Genomic DNA, 22,393 nt, shown 5'->3' on the forward strand with positions numbered 1-22,393 from the left:
TCTTATAATCATGCCTACCCACCTACCCACTCTCCAACAGTCTGTACCTTCAGCCAGGATTACTGCCTGAGTTTAAAAGCTATATTATCCAACTATGTATTGATCTTGGTGTATGTCTTTCAACCGTCTTAAACTCTGTATGTCCCAAACTTAACTATTTGTAATCTCTTGAAAAGTGGCTCCATAGCCTGCTTTTCTTATCATTCTGAAAGACCTCCTTTCTAGGAGTCTAAATTGGAAACCCAAAGTAATCATTCTCAATGTCTCCCTCCCTCTTACTTCCCACATCCCCTCAGTCATGCAGGCCTATGAATTCCTCCTTCTCGTATGTCTCAGCCTGTTATCCTTTCTCTGTCCTTGCTGCTACTCCTGCACTAGTAGTTCTGATTAGTTCAGATCTTCATTATCTTTCTCACTCTTTCTTTACTTTTGCTTGTACTACAAGAATTGAACATGGTAGCCACAGAAGGAGCCTCTGGGTTCTTTGCACTGTCACTTGAGTGTATATGATCACTAAATCCCTGAGAGTGAAATTTGGTGAATCCAATCTCATTGCAGAGTTCAGGGGTCTGATTGCTGCAGGACTTGGAGATGGCATCAAAGATGGCTTCAGCAAAGCTGCCCAAGTAGAAGTATAGCTCTTAGCAGAGTTACAGCAGTTGTCCACATCAGTCATTAGCAGCAGTGTCTTAGGCACAAGAGCAGAGAGTTAGTGTGAGTTGTTTTAGAAACAAGAATAAGATGTGCCCCTAATGAGACCCACCGCCCTGTCACCTTGCAAAGAGAATGTCCTGGCGAGAATAAAGCGCTTATTGATTTTGTTTTTCCCTACAGTTGCCTCATCCCACAGAATTAAGGTGGTTTGGTCAGAATGATGGCACCATGGACGATAGTTTCACTTTCTTGGGGCATTTGGACTGCCAGATCAACCCAGTGGTCACAAATTCCTTCAACCTCAGTCATTTACTTCCCTGGGTCTGTTTCAGAATGGATAAGACCTTCAGGATCTTGAGGGATTTCCTGGGAAGAAGTGAAAAAACCTCAGACTCTTAAGATGGGCAAAGAGAAGAAATGTCCTTCAGGGAAGTAACCTCCATGGCCTTGGCCAAGTGGGCCACCTTGTATAACAAGTACCACTCCTTGTCTTTGCCTTTGCCTCCAAAGGCCTGACCATCACCGCCGAGGGCTTCCATAAACTGCCTCAGCACTGTCCTCCAGAGTTCCTCCCAGGGCCTCAAGGTCCAACCAGAGGACCAGTGTCCTCATTTGTAACTTGATATGTTCTTTAAAAAAGAAAAGTACTCTTCATCCCTTTCCTATGTTACTGCAATTTTCTACCTTAAATATTGTCCTTCTCCTTCACATTTCTCCCAGTGCTGCCCAAGAAATCTTTGTAAAACCCAATCCTGATCATGTCGTCCTCTTACTTAAAACTACTTAATGGTTATCATTAGGACGAATTCCAGATTTCTCAGTATGGTGAACACAATCTGTCAGGAACACCTAGTTTTAGACTTCCCAGAGATAAATATTTTTGATGTTTGGATTATTATTCCCTCTTTCATATGAGAGAAGGCAATGGGGAGGATAACTAAGGAGAACTGGGTTATCTCAATGGGTATCATGCTGCTTAACTCTATATACTTCTTCTCCTGGCTGTACTCTTTTTTTGCATTTACAATCAATGTATTCCACAGTGCAAGTATATCACTAAGCATATCATTCTGAGGTAGCACTTCTTTCTAATTATATCAGTTAACTGATTCGAAGTTTGTTTCTAGTTTGGTAAATAGGACATGAAAAAATGTCAAACTAAATACACTTGGCAGATGTTTTGCCTTAAACACTAAACAACTTTTTTTCCAAATGTAATTTTATTTTTATGGAAAAATTTAAAGACGCTTTGTAGTTTTTGACAGTATTCAATCACCTTTTTTAAGTCCAAAGGATAAAACCATCTTTTCAGTTCAGTTCAGTCGCTCAGTCGTATCCGACTCTTTGCGACCCCATGGACCCCAGCACGCCAGGCCTCCCTATCCATCACCAACTGCCAGAGTCTACCCAAACCCATGTCCACTGAGTTGGTGATGCCATCCAATCATCTCATCCTCTGTCATCCCCTTCTCCTCCTGCCCTCAATCTTTCCCAGCATCAGGGTCTATTCCAATGAGTCAGCTCTTCGTATCAGGTGGCCAAAGTATTGGAGCTTCAGCTTCAACATCAGTCCTTCCAATGAACACCCAGGATTGATCTCCTTTAGGATGGACTGGTTGGATCTCCTTGCAGTCCAAAGAACTTTCAACAGTCTTCTCCAACACCACAGTTCAAAAGCATCATTTCTTCGGCGCTCAGCTTTCTTCATAGTCCAACTCTCACATCCATACATGACCACTGGAAAAACCATAGCCTGGACTAGACGGACCTTTGTTGGCAAAGTAATGTCTCTGCTTTTTACTATGCTGTCTAAGTTGGTCATAACTTTCCTTCCAAGGAGTAAGCGTCTTTTAATTTCATGGCTGCAATCACCATCTGCAGTGATTTTGGAGCCCCCCCAAATCAAAGTCCGCCACTGTTTCCACTCTTTCCCCATCTATTTGCTTGAAGTGATGGGACCAGATGCCATGATCTTAGTTTTCTGGATGTTGAGCTTTAAGCCAACTTTTTCACTCTCCTCTTTCACTTTCATCAAGAGGCTCTTTAGTGCTTCTTCACTTTCTGCCATAAGGGTGGTGTCATCTGCATATCTGAGGTTATTGATGCTTCTCCTGGAAATCTTGATTCCAGCTTGTGCTTCTTCCAGCTCATGATGTACTCTGCATATAAGTTAAATAAGCAGGGTGACAATATACAGCCTTGACGTACTCCTTTTCCTATTTGGAACCAGTCTGTTGTTCCATGTCCAGTTCTAACTGTTACTTCCTGACCTGCATACAGGTTTCTCAAGAGGCAAGTCAGGTGGTCTGGTATGCCCATCTCCTTCAGAATTTTCCACAGTTTATTGTGATCCACACAGTCAAAGGCTTTGGCATAGTTAAAAAAGCAGAAATAGATGTTTATCTGAAACTCTCTTGCTTTTTTGATGATCCAGCAGATGTTGGCCATTTGATCTCTGGTGCCTCTACCTCTTCTAAAACCAGCTTGAATGTGTGGAAGTTCACGATTCACGTATTGCTGAAGCCTGGCTTGGAGAATTTTGAGCATTACTTTACTAGCATGTGAGATGAGTGCAATTGTGCAGTAGTTTGAGCATTCTTTGGTATTGCTTTTCTTTGGGATTGGAATGAAAACTGACCTTTTCCAGTCCTGTGGCCACTGCTGAGTTTTGAAAATTTGCTGGCATTATTGAGTGCAGCACTTTCACAGCCTCATCTTTTAGGATTTGAAATAGCTCAACTGGAATTCCATCACCTCTACTAGCTTTGCGAAGAAGGCAATGGCACCCCACTCCAGTACTCTTGCCTGGAAAATCCCATGGATGGAGGAGCCTGGTAGGCTGCAGTCCATGGGGTCGTGAAGAGTCGGACATGACTGAGTGACTTCACTTTCACTTTTCACTTTCATTCATTGGAGAAGGAAATGGCAGCCCACTCCAGTGTTCTTGCCTGGAGAATCCCAGGGATGGCGGAGCCTGGCGGGCTGCTGTCTATGGGGTCACACAGAGTCGGACACAACTGAAGTGACTTAGCAGCAGCAGCAGCAACAGCTACTAGCTTTGTTCGTAGTGATACTTCCTGAGGCCCACTTGACTTCACATTCCAGGATGTCTGGCTCTAGATGAGTGTGAGTGATCACACCATTGTGATTATTTGGGTCGCGAAGATCTTTTTTGTACAGTTCTTCTGTGTATTCTTGCCACCTCTTCTTAATATCTTCTGCTTCTGTTAGGTCCACACCACATCTTTTATTAACATTTTTTTCTTGGAAAATATTCATATGTACAGAAATATATCATGTAAAATGTGCTCTTTCCTCCCACATATGTATAGATACATACACATTATTTTACACAAGTGTGATCACTGGTTCTAAAACTTATTTTTCACATAATATAACTTGGAAATCTAATTAAGTCTGTAATATACTGTCACTTCTCTCTTTTTTATAGCTATAGCATCTTTTTTTTTCAGAGACCTATTGTTGACATTTAGGTTATTTTTAGCTTTCCACTATTATCAAAAGCTAATGAACATCCCTGAATGTTTGTGAACATGGGCAAGTATATCTATGGGATAAATTTCTAGAAGTGGAATTGCTAGTTCCATTTCAGTATCTATCTATATAGGTAGATATATCCTTCATGTATCCTCCAAAGTTGTACCAATTTACACTCCCACCAGTTGTAAATAAGAATGTCCATTTTTTCACCTTCTCAAGCACAAGGTATCATCTTTTTATTATTTTCTTATTTGATAGATGAAAAATAGTATTGCATGATTTTTAATATAATTTTCTATAATAATGATTGGTATTGAAAACCACATGTGGTTACCTTATATTACCTATTTATGTTTTCGCTAATTATTTTACTGAGATGATATCTTACTAGTGGCAACACCAGAATTTCTATATAGGAAGAGCTCAAAGGTAAGAAACTTTGTTGCAAAGGTTAAAGCTAAGGACCTTGCTTGCAATTGTGATTGCACAGTACTTTACATAAAACTGAGAAAAGTCAATTGTCCTTATCAAAGAGTAGAGAACAGGGTATGGAAATAGCCTGTCAGTCTCCCAGTTCCGCCTTGATTTCATCACTGCTTTTACTTTTATAAGAGCTCTTTGTTTATCAAACAAATCAGTCCTTTAATGTCATGTCTGCTGCAAATATTTTTCTTTGTTTTTCTTTCAAGTCTTAAAGTAATTTTTACCTTTAAGAATTGTAATTTTTATGTGAACTATTTTATCATTTTATGGCTTCTGGAATAACTGTAATATCTAGACAATATTTCCATAATGCAAGACTATAAAAAAATTTACCTTTTTTTTTGGTACATTTATGGTGTCATAAACTTAATTTCTGATCCACCTTGGATACATTTTTGAAAAGAAAGAATACAAAGATCCAGCTTTTTAAGAGTGGTGAGATGGTTTTCTCAATGGCTACAATTTTTAAAATGGTGCTTCTGAAATTCTATCAAGACCGAACCTGAGGAAGGAAAACACATGAGCTTCCTTTCAATGCTATTGCTGAGAACTGGTTTCTGTTGCTTTGTAATATGTCAGTGAGGACACTATTTATCCAGTATTTATTCTGGTTGAGAATATACCTTAAGACAAATTAAATGCTGTCAAAATAAAGTGATCTCAGGAGAATAAAATATAAAATGGCTAGATACCTACATACAGTGTAGTGCAAAATGAAGTTGAATTTAGTGTCACCAATACAAGACAATTCTTCGTGAGCAAGATTCTACTATTGTGTGTGTGTGTCTGTGTGTGTGTCACTCAGCAAGCTTGCCCCAAACAGTACATTATCTAACTGGTAAAAAGACGTTTTCTCCTTGGAAGAAAAGTTATGACCAACTTAGACAGCAAATAAAAAGCAGAGACATTACTTTGCCAACAAAGGTCCACCTGGTCAAAGCTATGGTTTTTCCAGTAGTCATGTATGGATGTGAGAGTTGGACTATAAAGAAAGCTGAGCGCTGAAGAATTGATGCTTTTGAACTGTGGTGTTGAATAAGACTCTTGAGAGTCCCTTGGATCGCAAGTAGATCCAGCCAGTCCATCCTAAAGGAGATCAGGCCTGGGTATTCATTGGAAGGACTGATGTTGAGGCTGAAGCTCCAATACTTTGGCCACCTCATGCGAAGAGTTGACTCACTGGAAAAGACTCTGATGCTGGGAGGCATTGGGGGCAGGAGGAGAAGGGGACGACAGAGGATAAGATGGCTGGATGGCATCACCGACTCGATGCTCATGAGTTTGGGTGAACTCAGGGAGTTGGTGATGGACAGGGAGGCCTGGCGTGCTGCAACTCATGGGGTTGCAAAGAGTTGGACACAACTGAGCTACTGAACTGAACTGAAGGTAAATATCTTAAAAAAGTAAATTTGCAATCATTAAATTTGTGATTTAGAATTTTAAAAAGAGGTAGTTTTCAATCTGTGATTGGGGATCTTCTGTAACTTTTTCTTTTACTAAAGAAGAAACCTATGTCATATTCATATCCAGAGTTTATATACTGAGCATATTTTAGTTTAAAATATATCAAGAATTGAAAGATGTTGTCCTTGGATACAAAAAGAATCCAACCAGAAGAATGTCCTCATTTATTAAAAGGATCACTAGTAAGACAGATTAGTCAAGCTAGCCCTCTCCTCTGCGGAGTCTTGGGAGTTAACAGCCCAGGACAGTAACAGATAAGCCTATGCCCTTGAGGCTGAGGGACTGTGACGATGATATTCAGCAGTGGGAGGAATTGGGAGAAAATAGACTGAACCCCGATGATCTGAGCCTTCTGAGCTTGCCATTCCATATTCCTCATAGGCTGATGCCCTAAGACTTAACCTAACTCCTTTGGTGCTCTCTCGAACTGAAGAGATGAAGCATATCCATGGCCTTTGTTTAGGAAGCTTTATCAGCATCAGTTCTGTTTTGAGTCACTTCTAACCCTGGGGAAAGCGTGAGTTGGTGGTCTTTCTATTCTGGGGCCATAAGCAAGATATTGGGTAATGGCTTATTGGTGTCATTTTTATATTTCCCTTTTCATCTATACATATACTAAATGGAACTTCTCTCTTTTTTAAAGTGTGTGATTCTAGTGAGTGTTTAATTCAGTTTGATCATTCGGGTGGGCTTAGAAAAGTACAACAGGCTGTAATTTTATTTTTTTGTCATCCCACAGAAGTTGTCAAATGAACAAAAACAACCTTGGCTTCTGCAAATGTAGGGAGTAATTAAGGTGAAGATGTAGGCTTTTTGCTTAAATTACTAAGAGAGTTTCTTTGATTTTCCTTACCAATGGAGCATTAAACAGGGAGAACAATGTAGTAAGATTTTGACTTCTCAGTTTCTGAAGAAAAGCTTCTCAGGGACATAAAAACCACTCTCATTGCTGCTGCTAAGTCACTTCAGTCGTACCTGACTCTGTGTGACCCCAGAGATGGCAGCCCACCAGGCTCCCCTGTCCCTGGGATTCTCCAAGCAAGAACACTGGAGTGGCTTGCCATTTCCTTCTCCACTCTCATTAAGTACCAACAATTGTTTATCTGTTCACATCTATTTGCTTATTTTTATGTATGTTTTGACATATGTAAGATATGTATTTTTCTTTATTAAAAAATATCTTTTCTTACCACCCTTCCCTGTTATCATACAGTGGAAAAGTGTTCCTCAGTCATTAATTATTACCCCCAGGTCTTTTAAAATGTCTTCTGTGGTTTTAGTTTTAATTACAAAATTAATACATGGACTGCAAGGAAATCCAACCAGTCCATTCTAAAGGAGATCAATCCTGGGTGTTCATTGGAAGGACTGATGCTAAAGCTGAAACTCCAGTACTTTGGCCACCTCATGAGACGAGTTGACTCACTGGAAAAGACTCTGATGCTGGGAGGGATTGGGGGCGGGAGGAGAAGGGGACGACAGAGAATGAGATGGCTGGATGGCATCACCGACTTGATGGACATGAGTTTGAGTGAACTCCGGGACTTGGTGATGGACAGGGAGGCCTGGCATGCTGTGATTCAGGGGGTCGCAAAGAGCTGGACACAACTGAGCGACTGAACTGAACTGAATACATGCTTTTAATAAAATAGTTGCAATACAAAAATGTATAAATTTAAATACTCCTTTTCTCAACCTACTTTTACTCTTTAGAAGTACTCACTGATAGGTAGTTTGATGTCTTTTCAGATATTTTTCTATGTGTATGAAAACATTTTAAACAGAACTTGTTCTTTTTTTTTTCACAACTCCACTTGTATTGTAGAGAGGAGACATCATTACTTTTGGGAGGAGATTTTTTAAATTAATTTCAGAATTATCAGAAAGTTGCAAGAACAGTACAAAAGCTCTTCTACACCCTTCACTCTGATTCTTGTTGTCACTTTACCATTTTTACTTTATGATTTTCTCTCTGTCTATATACAAACATATTATTTTCTCTGAACCATTTGAAAGTAACTTGTGCTAAAGTGTTCCCCCTTCCCCTATATACTTCAGTGAGTACCTCCTAAAACATTCTCTCCTAACCATAGTGCAAGTATCAAAATCAAGAAATTAACATTGATGAAAATACTGTTATTTACTGTGCAGCCTTTATTCTATTCCTCACTTTTGAAATGCATCATCTTGGGACATCCCTGGCTGTCCAGTGGTTAAGTCTCTGCCATTTCACTGCAGGGAACTCAGGTTTGATGCCTGGTCAGGGAATTAAGATCCCATATACTGTGATGCATGGCCAAAAATAAAATGCATCATCTTTTTTGAAAGGAATATATTAATAGATAATGTGCCTTAGGGGCTTCCCAGGTGGTGCCAGGTAAAGAACCTGCCTGTCAATGCAGGTAGATGTAAGAGACACATGTTCAATCCCTGGGTCAGGAGATCCTCTGGAGGAGGGCACTATTCTTTCCTGGAGAATCTGATGGACAGAGGAGCCTGGTGGGCTGCAGTCCATATATATGGTCACACAGAGTTGGACATGACTGAAGTAACCTAGCACACACATGTGCCTTCATCTTTTTTTAAACAGTTGTTCAAATGAGCAGCTATCCTTAGCATTTCCTGAACGTGCCTTGCCCCGTGCTGTGTGGTTCACGTCCTCACCCTCAAATGTTGTCTTCATTCCCCTTTTCTGGCTGGCAAAACTTCACTTCACCTTCAAAGCCTCTTTCTGACACTCCTTGCAGACCTTAGTTCTGCTTTGCTTCTGTTCCCTCAGCTTTCTGTCCAAGGCTGCTCTGTAGTATTTCCCATTATAGCATCACTGTTTGGATTTCAACCTAATACTCATACTATTTTAAACTTATGGAAACCAGCACCTAGGTCAGGGCTCAAAATAGAAAGAATTGTCAATAAATGCTCATTTAATACTGAGAGATCTATAAGTCTTTTTTTCTTATAGGTGGGTGTCAACGAAATGAAGGAAAAATACTGATTGCCTTCCTGTAAGTTTTACTCCTTTCTCATTTGATCTAAAGTGTGTCATACTAAGCAAGGGAAGAAAAACGTTATAGTTTAAGAACCTACCCTAGCTGAAAACTACAAAACATTTCTGAAAGAAAGAAGACTGAAATAAATGGAAAGACATTCTGTATTCATGGATTAGAAAACTTAATATTGTTAAGATGGTAATACCCCTATTTACAGATTCAACACAATCCCTATCAAATTTCCACAAGTGTTTGCAGAAATGGAAGAGATGGTCCTTACATTCATATGCAATTGCAAGGGACCCAAAACAATTCTGAAAAAGAAGAACAAAATTGGAGTAATCCCACATTCCAGTTTCAAAGCTTATTAAAAGCGACAGTAATCGAAACTGTGCTGTTGGCATAAGGATAGACATATAGACTCAGTCAGTCAGTCAGTTCAGTCGCTTAGTTGTGTCCGACTCTTTGCGACCCCATGGACATATAGACTAGTGGGAGAGAATTGAGAATTCAGAAAGAAACCCATTCATCTATGGTCAATTTATTTTTAAAAACTGTAGTAAAATACATGTAATATAAAATCTATCTTAACCATTTTTAAGTATTCAGTTTAGTGACATTAAGTATATTCACACTGTTGAGCAACTATTGCCACCATCCATCTTTAGAACTCTTTTCATCTTGCAAATCTGAAATTCTATACCCATTAAACAGTAATAATATGACCAATTAATCTTTGACAAAGGCAGCGAGTCTATTCAATAGGGAAAGGATAATCTCTTCAATAAACAGTTCTGGGTCAGCTGGATTTCTGCATGCAAAAGAATGAGGTTGAGCCACCCTACCTCATACCATATATAAAAATTAATGAAAAATGGATCAACAACCTAAATATAAGGGAAAACCTATAAAACTTAGAAGAAAACAGAGTAAACCTTGATGACCTTGGATTTGGCAATGAATTCTTAATTTGACACCAAAAGCAGAAGCAACAATTAAAAAAAGTAGATACACTGGACGTCATTGACAACTCTTGTCCATCAAAAGGCATCAAGAAAGTGAAAGACAACCTACATAATTTGAGAAAATATTTGCAAATCATATATCTCATAAGGGTTTAAAATACAGAGTATGTAAACAACTACAACTCAACGACAAAATGACAAACAACCCAATTTAAAAATGGGCAAAGGAGTTAAATAGACATTTCCCCTGAGAAGGTGTACAAATAGCTAGTAAACACGTGAAAAGATGTCAGCATCATTAGTCACTGCAGAAATGCAAATTAAAACTGCAAAGAGGTACAACTTCACACCTATTAAGATAATTATAATTTAAAAACTAGAAAACAAATGTTATTTAAGATGTGGAGAAACTGGAAACATAGAACACTGCTGATGGAAATGTAAAATGGTGCAGCCTCTGTGGAAAACCGTTTAGCAGTTCCCTAAAAACTCAATGGACGTAAGTTTGAGCAAGCTCTGGGAGATGGTGAAGGACAGGGAAACCTGGCGTGCTGCAGTCTGTGGGGTTGCAGAGTCAGACACGACTGAATGATTGAACAACAAAAAATTAAACACATATAACCTAGTATATAACCATATAACCCAGCAATTCCACTCCTTGGAATATACTCAAACTACTGAAAAGAGTCATTCAGTCAGATACCTACATGCCAATGTTGATTGAAGAATTATTCACAATAGCCAAAAAGTGGAAAGAACCCAAGTGCCCATAGACAGATGAATGGGTAAATAAAATGTGATATACCTACAATGGGATATTGTTCAGCCATAGAATGAAATGAAGTTCTGATACATGTTACAACTCGAATGGACCTTGAAATAATGCCAAGCGAAAGAAGCCAGAAACAAATACTGTATGATTCCATTTACATGAAATATCTAGAATAGGCAAAACTGTGGAGGCAGAAAGTGTGTTAGAGGTTACCAGAGTTGAGCTGGGGGCAGGTGAAATAGAGAATCATTGGTTAAAGGGTACAGAATTTCTGTTCGCAGTGATGAAAAAGAAAATAAATAGTGGTGATGGTTGCACAACATAATTTGATATCATTGAATTTTACACTTAAAAATGTTTAAAATGGTATGTTTTAACTTATATATATTTTGCCACATCAAAAGAATCTATTTGAACCTATCTCAGTCTGAACTGCATGTGCTTATTAGAGGCAAGTTACTTTCTTTAGACGGTGATGGGGGAGACAAATACAAAAATTCAGAATCAAGGTAAGGAAGACTATCCTTCTAAAATCCAGAATCTAAACCTCTCAGTTTCCAACGTTACTGTGCATCAGATTCCGTCGATCCAGATGACTTGTCCCTACCAATAAAGATTCTAATTCGTTAAATCTGAGAAGCGCTGGCCACTAGCATTTTTAACAGGCTCCCCCCAGATGAGCGAGAGGCAAAAACGGTGAAAAGAATTTGTCATCTGCTATTGCCTGGGAGAGCCTGCCTGCAAGATTCCATCACATGTTTGCCCTTTCCCTTTCAGCACTCAGGTTCCTGCTCTCACAGTCCGTCCCAGCTCGCAGCGCGGGCTCTGGACTTCCATCTGTGCCCTCAAGCCTGGGTCCAATCAGGTCTGTCTTCCACTGACTCAGCATCAGGTCGCAGTGACTCAGCTCCGGGTCACAGCTGCTCCTCCTGCTCTGATCTTGTCACCCAGCTCCAACCTTGTTCCCATTTTCTATCCCAGTTTTGATAACTGGGTCTTTGTTTTGTCACCAAACCCTGGTCCTTTTCTCACCAGTTTCCTCAGGGGAGGCTGTCCCTGAATCTTGGTTCCAGGACAAAGATTTTCTGATTTTGGCTCTTTTTTAAAATTGAAAGCACTTGCCTTCAGCACTTTGTAAACCCCACTCTATTCCAAAATCCCTCCTCATTCCCATTCCCTCCCTCTGTACACAAACTTCCTATTTAAACTCCCTTCCTTTCCCATGGCATCTCCAGGTGTTTGGTACCTCCTCTGAGGCCCACTTCTGACTCCATTCACCTTCCTGTGAACATCTGTGAACAAGCCCTGCAGGTTGATCCCAGCAAGCTGTTCACCAGCTGTGAAGGCGTGTCCCCGGCACCCTGGGACCCAGCCCTAGCCTTATTCTCCAAGCCTTGCCTTCTCTTGGCGTCCCTGGTCCTGGGCCCGGCCCAGATGCCTGATGGAAAATCCTGTTACTTCCACTGCTTCCTTCTTGCTGCCCACTGAGGAAATAGAAAGGGAACTAACAGCTATGGGCCTCTTCCATGTTTTGAGAGTCTGCTAAAAGGGATATTGCTGATGGAGGGTTCCCAGGTGGCAGTAGTGGTAAAGAACCTGCCTGCCAATTCAGGAAACATAAGAGACGTGGGTTTGATCCCTGGGTTGGGAAGATCCCTGGGAGGTGGGCATGGCAACCCATTCCAGTATTCTTGCCTGGAGAATCCCATGGACAGAGGATCCTGGCAGGCTACAGTCCATGGGGTTGCAATGAGTCAGACATGACTGAATCAACGGCACGCACGCAAGCATTTTTGCTGATGACATTTAATGTAACACATTATTTTAACTTTTTTGGGGGGGGGCAGGGAATAAGAATATGACACAGAAGACTTCCCTAGTGGTCCAGTAGTTAAGACTGGTCTCCAGCTTTATTTATTTATTTAAGCAATCTGGTCTCCAGCTTTATTTCCTATGACTCTCCTATGCAAATTAAGGTACCAGAAAATGTGTGTTCTCACTCCTAGGCCTAGCTGATCCCATTCTCCCGACTTGAACAGCCTACCCTTGTAACCTTGAGTCCTCAGTTTCCTGTCATGCTAGCCCAAGCCACAGTTCTCTGTGGGAAATTTCCCTATCACTTCAGCACACAGTTGTCTCTGCTTTCTCTCCTTCTCCTTTGTCACATAGATCATATGCGTACTCTACCTGGCACAGGGATCCTGACATATAGTAAGTGTTCAGTGGAGCAGGCAAGAGGATGGACTCTGGAGCCAGACTGCCTGAGTTGGTATCTCAGTTCTGCTGCTTGCTTGCTGTGTGACTTTTGACAACTTACTTAACCTCTCTGAGCCTCAATTTCCTTGCCTGTGAAATAAAGGTAATAACTATACCTCATAGGGTTATTATATATAGAATTATTTATCCTTCTAGTCTGATATGCCATCTTCTTCACCTAATGTTTGCCTTTTGAAGGTAGGTATTAGCTACTTGGGCTTCCCAGGTGGCTCACTGGTAAAGAATCTTGCCAATGCAGGAAAATGCCGGTTTGATCCCTGGGCTGGGAAGATACCTTGGAGAAGGAAATGACATTCCACTCAGTATTCTTGCCTGGGAAATTCCATGGACAGAGGAATCTGGTGGGCTACAGTCCATGGGGTCAAAAAGAGCTGGACAAAACTTGGCAACTAAACAACAACAGCAACAATTAGCTACTTATGCCACTCATCTCAAACACCTCAGAGAGAATTTCAGTTTAGGTACAAGGATATAATATGGAGGAATACATGACTGAGAAAGTACTATCTTGCAAGTGTAAGTTATGGGATAGCACTGGGGGCGAGGGGGGGGGAGTCCAAAAGAAGAGGAAACAAGGCGTGGCCCTGGAATAGAGGTGGGAAATTCAGAGGAAGAAGGGATCTCAGCAATACTCCTGAAGGAAAGGGATTTCAGATCCTTAGAGAGGAGAGAGGAAAGGATTTTGGCCAGTGGGTTTGAGGCCAGTTTATTTCCTTTGGAAAGGGAATGCCTTTGGCCACCTGGAGGGCTGACTGGCTGCTCATGATTGGCTTGAGGCTGAAGGGAGCAAAGGAGGAGAGACACCAGTTTTCCTTCTGGGATGCCCAGCCCTGCTCACTGGACTTGGAAAGGAGACAAAATTTTCATCTGGCAATGAAGACTGTGGATTCGACCAGTGTGTTCCTTGGGTTGAGTCACTTGGGGTGCTGTGCTGGGCATATGGGTCGGTGCTGGTGTTAGGGATACTGGAGTGTGTGTGTCTGCATTGATGAGGTCATTGCATGTGACAGACATATGTATATGTGGGCAGGGAGCACTCATGCTGGGGAATAGTACAAGCTGGGAGGAACACAGGCCAGGGAAAACGATGTTGCGGGGGGGTGCAAAAAAGGCTGTAGAATGATTCCAGCTGGGGAGATACATCCTGGTGGGGGATATAGACTGAGGGGGATACACACTGGGGAAATACAGGCTTGGTGGGGTTGTGTTAGTTTTCTATGGTTGTGTAACAAATTATCACAAATTTAGTGGCTTAAAACAGCATCCATTTATCAGAAGTGCAAGTCATGATGTGGCTGAATTTTCCGTTCAGGGTATGACAAGGTTAAAATCAAGGTGTCAGCTGGGCTTTATTCCTTTTTACAGCTCAGGGTCCTCTTCCAGGTTTCACACAGCTGTTGGAAGAATTCAGTTCCTTGTGGTTATAGAACAGAAGCTCCCCTATTCTTGCAGGCTGTTGGCAGAGGCCACTCTTAGCAACTAGAGGACATCTGTCGATCCTTGCCATAAGCCTCCCTCCCTGTACTTTCTCATGCTTCACATCTCCCTCATTTCTCTGTCTCCAACCTCTAGACTCATATTTAAAGGGTTCATGTGATTAGATCGGGGCTTCCCAGGTGGCTCAGTGGTAAAGAATCCACCTGCCAATGCAGGAGACACAGGTTTGATCCCTGGGTCCGGAAGATCCCCTGGGGAAGGAAATGGCAACCCACTCCAATATTCTTGTCTGGAAAATTCCAAGAACAGAGGAGTCTGATGGGCTACAGTCCATGGGTTTGAAAACAGTCAGAAATGACTGAGCATGCATGCATGCCTGTGATTAGATCAGGCCTACCCAGATAATCTCTCTATTTTAATGTCAATTTGGGATCTCAATTACATTTGCAAAATCCCTTCACAGCAGCACCTAAATTAGAGTTGGATTGAATACATGGGAGAAGGTGTATGCATATCAAGGGCTGGGGATCTTGGAAGCTGTTTTAGAATTTTTCCTTTCACAGAGGGATAGAGGCTGGAGGGATAAGGTGGGAATATACAGTGTGGTGGGGAAAGATGCAAACTAGGGTACATTGAGATAGGAAGGGATGCAAGCTGGGAGGGATACGGGCTGGGGATATGGACTTGTTGGAGAGTCATATTGCTTGATGGGGAATATGCTATGAGGATCAAAGCTGAGAGGGATACAGGTTGGGGAGTGGTACAGACTTAAGGGGAATACAGGCAGGGGCATGATGCAGGATAAGGGGAGAATGCAAGCTGGAAAGTGATAAGAGGCCAGCATAGGATTCAGGAAGCAGGCTTCGCTCCGCACCAATGCAGAGACTGGGTATCCAAGAAGCAGCTATACTGAACCTGAGTGCTATGACACAGCTGGGTCCAGGTTTGATGGGGCCTGAAGAACAGCATTCGGCCCAGCTTGGGTAATCAGGGACAGTTTCCTGGAGGCAATGCTCCAGGTGAGTCCTGAAGAAGAACATGCATCCATAGTCAGCCAAAGGAGAAAGGTGATACAAGTGTGCAAATTAGAGGCAAGAACAGGAGCCCAGGCTCAGAGGTGTGTCAACATAGATTATGATGCTTCACTGTAAGGCTAAATCTTCGATTAAGACAAACAAGTTTCTCACACTTTGAAACAGTTCATGTCACTGAAGATAGACTGTGTAGGAGAGGAACAGGGCCAGGCTACAGATCCAGAGGCCAGGATGGGCTTTTCCCAGGCATCAGGCAGCTTTTTGAAGTTTCAGTGTCTCATTTGATAAATAAGGAATTCGGAGCAGAAACATACCTCCGAAACTATAAAGTGTTCTGAGATCCCTAAATGAGATAAATATATTGGATGTCTGTAATAGGCCAGATGGACTTCCCTGGTGGCTCAGCAGTAAAGAATCCGCCTGTAGTGCAGGAGACACAGGTTCGATCCCTGGGCTGGGAAGATCCCCGGAGGAGGGCACGGCGACCCACTCGAGTATTCTTGCTTGGAGAATCCATAGACAGAGGAGCCTCGTGGGTTACAGTCCACAGGGTCGCAAAGAATCGGACATGACTAAAGCAACTGAGTATGCATGCTTGCAATAGGCCAGGTACTATTACAGTTCCAACCTATTTTCAGCTATGTAAGCAATGTAATTGGTTGTAGTTAAGTGCATTTTCATAAAATGACAAACCATTTTAAATGATAGCATAGTATCAGCAAATTAAATGATATTTTCTCCCTATTTAAGAATATTTCTGTTTGGGGAAATTTTATGTTAATGGGAAGATCCTGGTGGACATAATCCAAACTCCTTAGTTAAATTTGATAACTTTATTGATTAAATTTCTTTGGTGAAATTCCAAGAAAATGCTACAAAATTATATCAAACTTATTACTTAAAAGATCTATGCCCAGAAAATAATTCTGTCCATCAAAACTTGAAATTTAAAGAGCAGAATGTCAATAGGTTTACTTCTGCTCTCAGAAAGGTCCTCAAAAGAAAAAGAAAATCCATTAGCCATCAACTCAAGAAATACCTCCTTTTATATCTAAAAATCAATATCTCATCAACTGGGTCTGTACTCTGTTTCAAATAATAGTATTTATTGAACATATAATGGGCATTAAGGACACTGTGCTAAGTACTTCTCGCACTATCTCATTTAATCCAACAATCTTAGGCTAGCAAAACTATTATTATCCTAATTTGAAGGTTAATGCACCTCTTGGTTCCTAAACATTACTTCTACTTAGGTTCTAGAACACTTGTTTGCTCTCTTAGGCTAGAAGGCCAAGAATCTCCAGGTAACCTATGCAGCAACCATGAACAACCCAATTACAAGCACTGAAATCGAACTGTGATTAAAAATCTCCCAAAAAACAAAGGGCCAGGACCAGATGGCTTCACAGGTGAATTATATCAAACATTTAGAGAAGCGCTAATGCCTATCCTTCTAAAGCTCTTTCAAAAAACTGCAGAGGAAGGAACACTTCCAAACTCATTCTATGAGGCCACCATCACCCTGACACCAAAACCAGACAAAGACAACACAAAAATAGAAAACTACAGGCCAATATCACTGATGAACATAGATGCAAAAATCTTAAACAAAATTCTAGCAAATGGAGTTCAACAATACATTAAAAAGCTCATACACCATGATCAAGTTGGGTTTCTTCCAGGGATGCAAGGATTCTGTAATATATGCAAATCAATCAATGTTATACACCATATTAACAAATTAAAAAGATAAAAACCCTATGATATCCTCAATAGATACAGAAAAACACTTTGATGATATTCAGCAACCAATTATGATTAAAACTCTTCAAAAAATGGGCATAGAAGGAATCTACCTCAACCTGGTAAAGGCCATATATGATAAGCCCCCAGCAAACGTTATTCTCAGTGGTGAAAAACTGAAAGCATTCCCTCTAAGATCAGAAACAAGACAAGGGTGTCCACTTTCACCACTATTATCCAACATAGTTTTGGGAGTTATAGTATGTCAATCAGAAAAGAAAAAGAAATAAAAGGAATCTAGATCGGAAAAGAAGAAGTAAAGCTCTCACTGTTTGCAGATGACATGAAACTATACATAGAAAATCCTAGAGATACTATCAGAAAATGACTAAAGCTAATCAGTGAATTTAGCAAAGTCACAGGATACAAAATCAATACACAGAAATCACTTGCATTCCTATATACTAACAATGAAAAATTAGAAAGAGAAATAAAGGAATCAATTCCATTCACTATTGTAACAAAAATAATAAAATATCTAGGAATAAACTTGCCTAAGGAGACAAAAGAACCATATACAGAAAATTACAAAATTAAAGAAATAAAAGATGGTATAAACAGATGGGAGAGATATTCTATGTTCCTGGGTAGGAAGATCAATATTGTGAAAATGACTATACTAATAAATGAAAACTACAGATTCAATGAGATCCCTATCAAATTACCAATGGCATTTTTCACAGAGCTAGAACAAAAAATTTCACAATTCATATGGGAACACAAAAGATCCTGAATAGCCAAAGCAGTCTTGAGAAAGAAGAATAGAGCTGGAGGAATCAACCTTCTAGACTTCAGATTATACTACAAAGCTACAGTCATCAAGACAGTATGGTACTACAACAAGAACAGAAATATAGATCAATGGAACAAGATAGAAAGCCTAGAAAAAAACCCATGCACCTATGGGTACCTTATTTTTGACAAAGGAGGCAAGAATGTTTTATGGGGGCAAATATAGTCTCTTCAATAAGTGGTTCTGGAAAAACTGGAGAGCTACATGTAAAAGAAAGAAATTAGAACGTTTCTTAACACTATACATAAAGATAAACTCAAATGAGTTAAAGACCTAAGTGTAAAACCAGAAACTATAAAACTCTTAGAGGAAAACACATTAAACACAGGCAGAACACTTGATGACATAAATCAAAGCAAATCCTCTATGACTCACCTCCCAGAGTAATGGAAATAAAAACAAAAATAGATGAGTGGGAACTAATTAAACTTAAAAGCAAAGAAAACTATAAACAAGGTGAAAAGACAACCCTCAGAATGGGAGAAAATAATAGCAAATGAAACAACTGACAAAGGATTAATTTCCAAAATATACAAGCAGCTTATACAAGTCAACACTGGAAAAACAAACAGCCCCATCAAAAAGTGAGGAAAAGACAGAAACAGACATGTCTCCAAAGACAAACAGATGGCTAACAAACACATGAAAAGATGCTCAACATCTCTCATTATTAGAGAAATGCAGATCAAAACTACAAAGAGATACCACCTCTCACTGGTCAGAATGGCCATCATCAAAAGTTCTACAAACAATAAATACTGGAGAGGGTGTGGAGGAGAGGGAACCCATCTTGCACTGGTGGGAATGTAAATTGATATGGTCACTATGGAAAATGGTAAGGAAATTCCTTAAAAAACTAGGAATAAAACCACCATGTGGCCCAGCAATCCCACTCCTAGGCATATACCCTGAGGAAACAAATATCGAAAAAGACATATGTACCTCAGTGTTCATCACAGCACTATTTACAATCACTAGAACATGGAAGCAACCTAGATGTCCATCGAGAGATGAATGGATAAAGAAGCTGTGGTACATATACACAATGGAATACTGCTGCTGCTGCTGCTAAGTCACTTCAGTCGTGTCCGACTCTGTGTGACCCCATAGACGGAAGCCCACTACTACTCAGTCATAAAAAGGGACACATTTGAGTCAGTTCTAACAAGGTGGATGAACCTAGAGCCTTTTGCTGCTGCTGCTGCTAAGTCACTTCAGTCGTGTCCGACTCTGTGTGACCCCATAGACGGAAGCCCACCAGGCTCCCCCGTCCCTGGGATTCTCCAGGCAAGAGCACTGGAGTGGGTTGCCATTTCCTTCTCCAATGTGTGAAAGTGAAAAGTGAAAGTGAAGTCGCTCAGTCGTGTCCGACCCTTAGCGACCCCACGGACTGCAGCCTACCAGGCTCCTCCATCCATGGGATTTTCTAGGCAAGAGTACTGGAGTGGCTTGCCATTGCCTTCTCCGAGAGCCTATTATACAGAGTGAAATAAGTCAGAAAAGAGAACGATAAATATCATATAAATCCCATGGATGGAGGAGCCTGGTAGGCTGCAGTCCGTGGGGTCGCTAAGGGTCGGACACGACTGAGCGACTTCACTTTCACTTTTCACTTTCCACTTTCACACATTGGAGAAGGAAATGGCAACCCACTCCAGTGCTCTTGCCTGGAGAATCCCAGGGACGGGGGAGCCTGGTGGGCTTCCGTCTATGGGGTCACACAGAGTCGGACACGACTGAAGTGACTTAGCAGCAGCAGCAGCAGCAACGCACATATACGGAATCTAGAAAGATGGTACCGATGAATTTATTTGCAGGGCAGCAATGGAGAAATAGATACAGAGAACAGACTTATGGACACAGGGGAGAAGAGAAGAGATGGTGAGATGTATGGAGAGAGTATCATGGACATTACCATATGTAAAATAGATAGCCAATGGGAATTTGCTGTTTGACTCAGGGAACCCAAACAGGGGCTCTGTATCAACCTAGAGGGATGGGATGGGGAGGGAGATGGGAGGTAGTTTCAGGAAGGAGGGGACATATGTATACCTATGGCTGATTCATGTTGATGTTTGACAGAAAACAACAAAATTCTGTAAAGCGATTATCCTTCAATTAAAAATTAAATTAAAAAAATTATGCAGTAAGTTCTACTTCCTTCTAGAAGGCACAGGCAGAACCCAAAGTAGGAAGAGCCACTTTGAAACAAAGATGCCACTGTGGACTATTTAGTCTGAAAATGTACTTTTGGAGGGAGAAGATCTTTCTCATGTACCATCTCTAAAGATGTCACTGTTCTGCTTTAACCAGAGAAGCTATTAAAAATAATTCAAATGGTGTGAGCATGATACTAACCGATCAGAAGTGACCCCTGTCTGTGACAGACATTACCTGCTTCCCACATTTTAGTCTGGGATGATGGGGAGTTGGTGGAGGAGTTGAAGCGAAGGGGAGGGCTTGGAGTAACAGCTTGGGAGCTTGACTTTTCACCAACTGATAAATGCTTTATTTGAACAACCAGTGTAACTGTCCCAGTGTGTTTCAAAGGAAAATCCCACAGTTGGCCAACCCTACTGAGCTTTCCTGTAGAAAGGGCAGGTCTCAGGCATATCACCCCAGATCTAAGCTGCACCTCCTCAGTGTCTGCCCTCAAGGTTGCTCCTGAAGAAGGTGACAAGAAGGAAAGCAGCAACCTCAGAGTTCTTGCTCGATCCCCTAACTCAAGTGCCTCCTTCTTCCATTACTGTGGTCGGAAGTCCAGCTCCTGGGCTTGGAGGAAGGAATGGAGGAGGAGGAAAAGGGTGGAGGTAGTCCTCTTTGCCTTTGTTTCTTTCTTTGTGATGGGGAGAATGTTTCTATATTCTAGTGTTTTTATTTCTCCCATATCTTTATTTTTAAAATCATCTGCCTATGATGCCTTCTTGTCTGCCACATTTCCTCCTCCCAGGTAGAGGAGGTGAAGCCAACTGCTGAGATTGTGTCTTGGGCAAAATAGTGGGTCTGTCAACTGCTCATGAGTAAATAGGGCCATTGGAATAGCACCACATGGAATCTGGCTCTGTCCTCAGGCTGCCTCAAACATGGCAGCATACTGGAATTCAAGACTCTAACAGTGGCTGGGAGACAGCGCAGTGAAGCTGACAGCCCTGGCACATGATTCGGGACAGGTTTGGTTTTCTGGTGGCTCTGTCTGTCCATCTGGCCACGGGTGCCCTCATGGCTGACCCAGCCAGTCATGTGCTCCTGGGCCTGGTCTTACCGTCCCAGCTGCTGATGTACATGAAGGTGCTCCTCCAGGTAGGGTATGAACCACTTTCTCCAACAATAGGATGAAATACTTTGGGGTGGCAAATCTGTCAGCTTCCTAGTCTCATTTACTATGCTCAGCATATTGCAATCATTCACAGGCTTAACTCCAAGACTGTGTTCAGAGGTCCTTGGAACTATGGTCTATGGTAAAGTTTCACAGCATTACCAAGAGTGTGACAAGGCTAAGGAATTAGGATTTGGAAATGTACAGAAAGAAGTGTGATCTTCCTTTGACCAAGTTATCGGGGAGATAGTCTGAAAAGGGGTGGCTGCTTCTGCTGCTACTCTCATCACACATCCCTTCCACGTGATCACTCTGAGATCTATAGGATAGCTCACTGGCAGAGAATCCAAGTACTGTGGACCTGGTGACTCCATAGCAACCATCTATCAGGAAGAGGGCATCCTAGGATGTTTTGTGTTTCCACCATGAATGAAATGAAGAGTTACTCCCAAGCTGTCATGGATTTTTTGCCAGTATGTTGACATGTACCTTTGTGCTTGTCTCTAATCTTATGGCTGTCAACCACTGTGGGCTTCTTGGTGGATGCCTCTCTACTCCCCAGTATATTCTTGGATAGGTGACTGGTGCATCCTACAAAAAGGAGGAAATATGAGCCAAGAAAATAGCTTGTTTTTCCAGAAGTTCCCCTTTGGGAAGACTTACTGTTGTGACTTGAGAATGTTCATTTGAATATTGTGGGGCAGGGACAGTGACATTTCTATAGTCCCAGTTGCACAGAATTATGGGACAGAATATTGATTTCCGTATTATTGCTTTGAAAATAATCATTTGATCTTGGGAAAATGAGAAAAAAAGACTATGAGATCAAAAAGAATCGGGCCAAAGTGCCCAGACTTGCCTCTTCAAAACTAGGAACAATGAATATACACACTGGAGAAGA

General features: G+C 41.3%; 1 pseudogene; it reads left to right on the plus strand.

The window, feature by feature from the left end:
* The first annotated feature begins 21,395 nt into the window (after nt 1-21,395).
* On the plus strand, nt 21,396-22,182 carry LOC129563541 (mitochondrial carrier homolog 2 pseudogene; annotated as a pseudogene).
* Nucleotides 22,183-22,393: the final 211 nt, after the last annotated feature.

Source organism: Moschus berezovskii, chromosome 9 (genome assembly GCF_049115385.1).
Source record: "Moschus berezovskii isolate FMDL1 chromosome 9, NW_MosBer_1.0, whole genome shotgun sequence".
NCBI lineage: Eukaryota > Metazoa > Chordata > Mammalia > Artiodactyla > Moschidae > Moschus > Moschus berezovskii.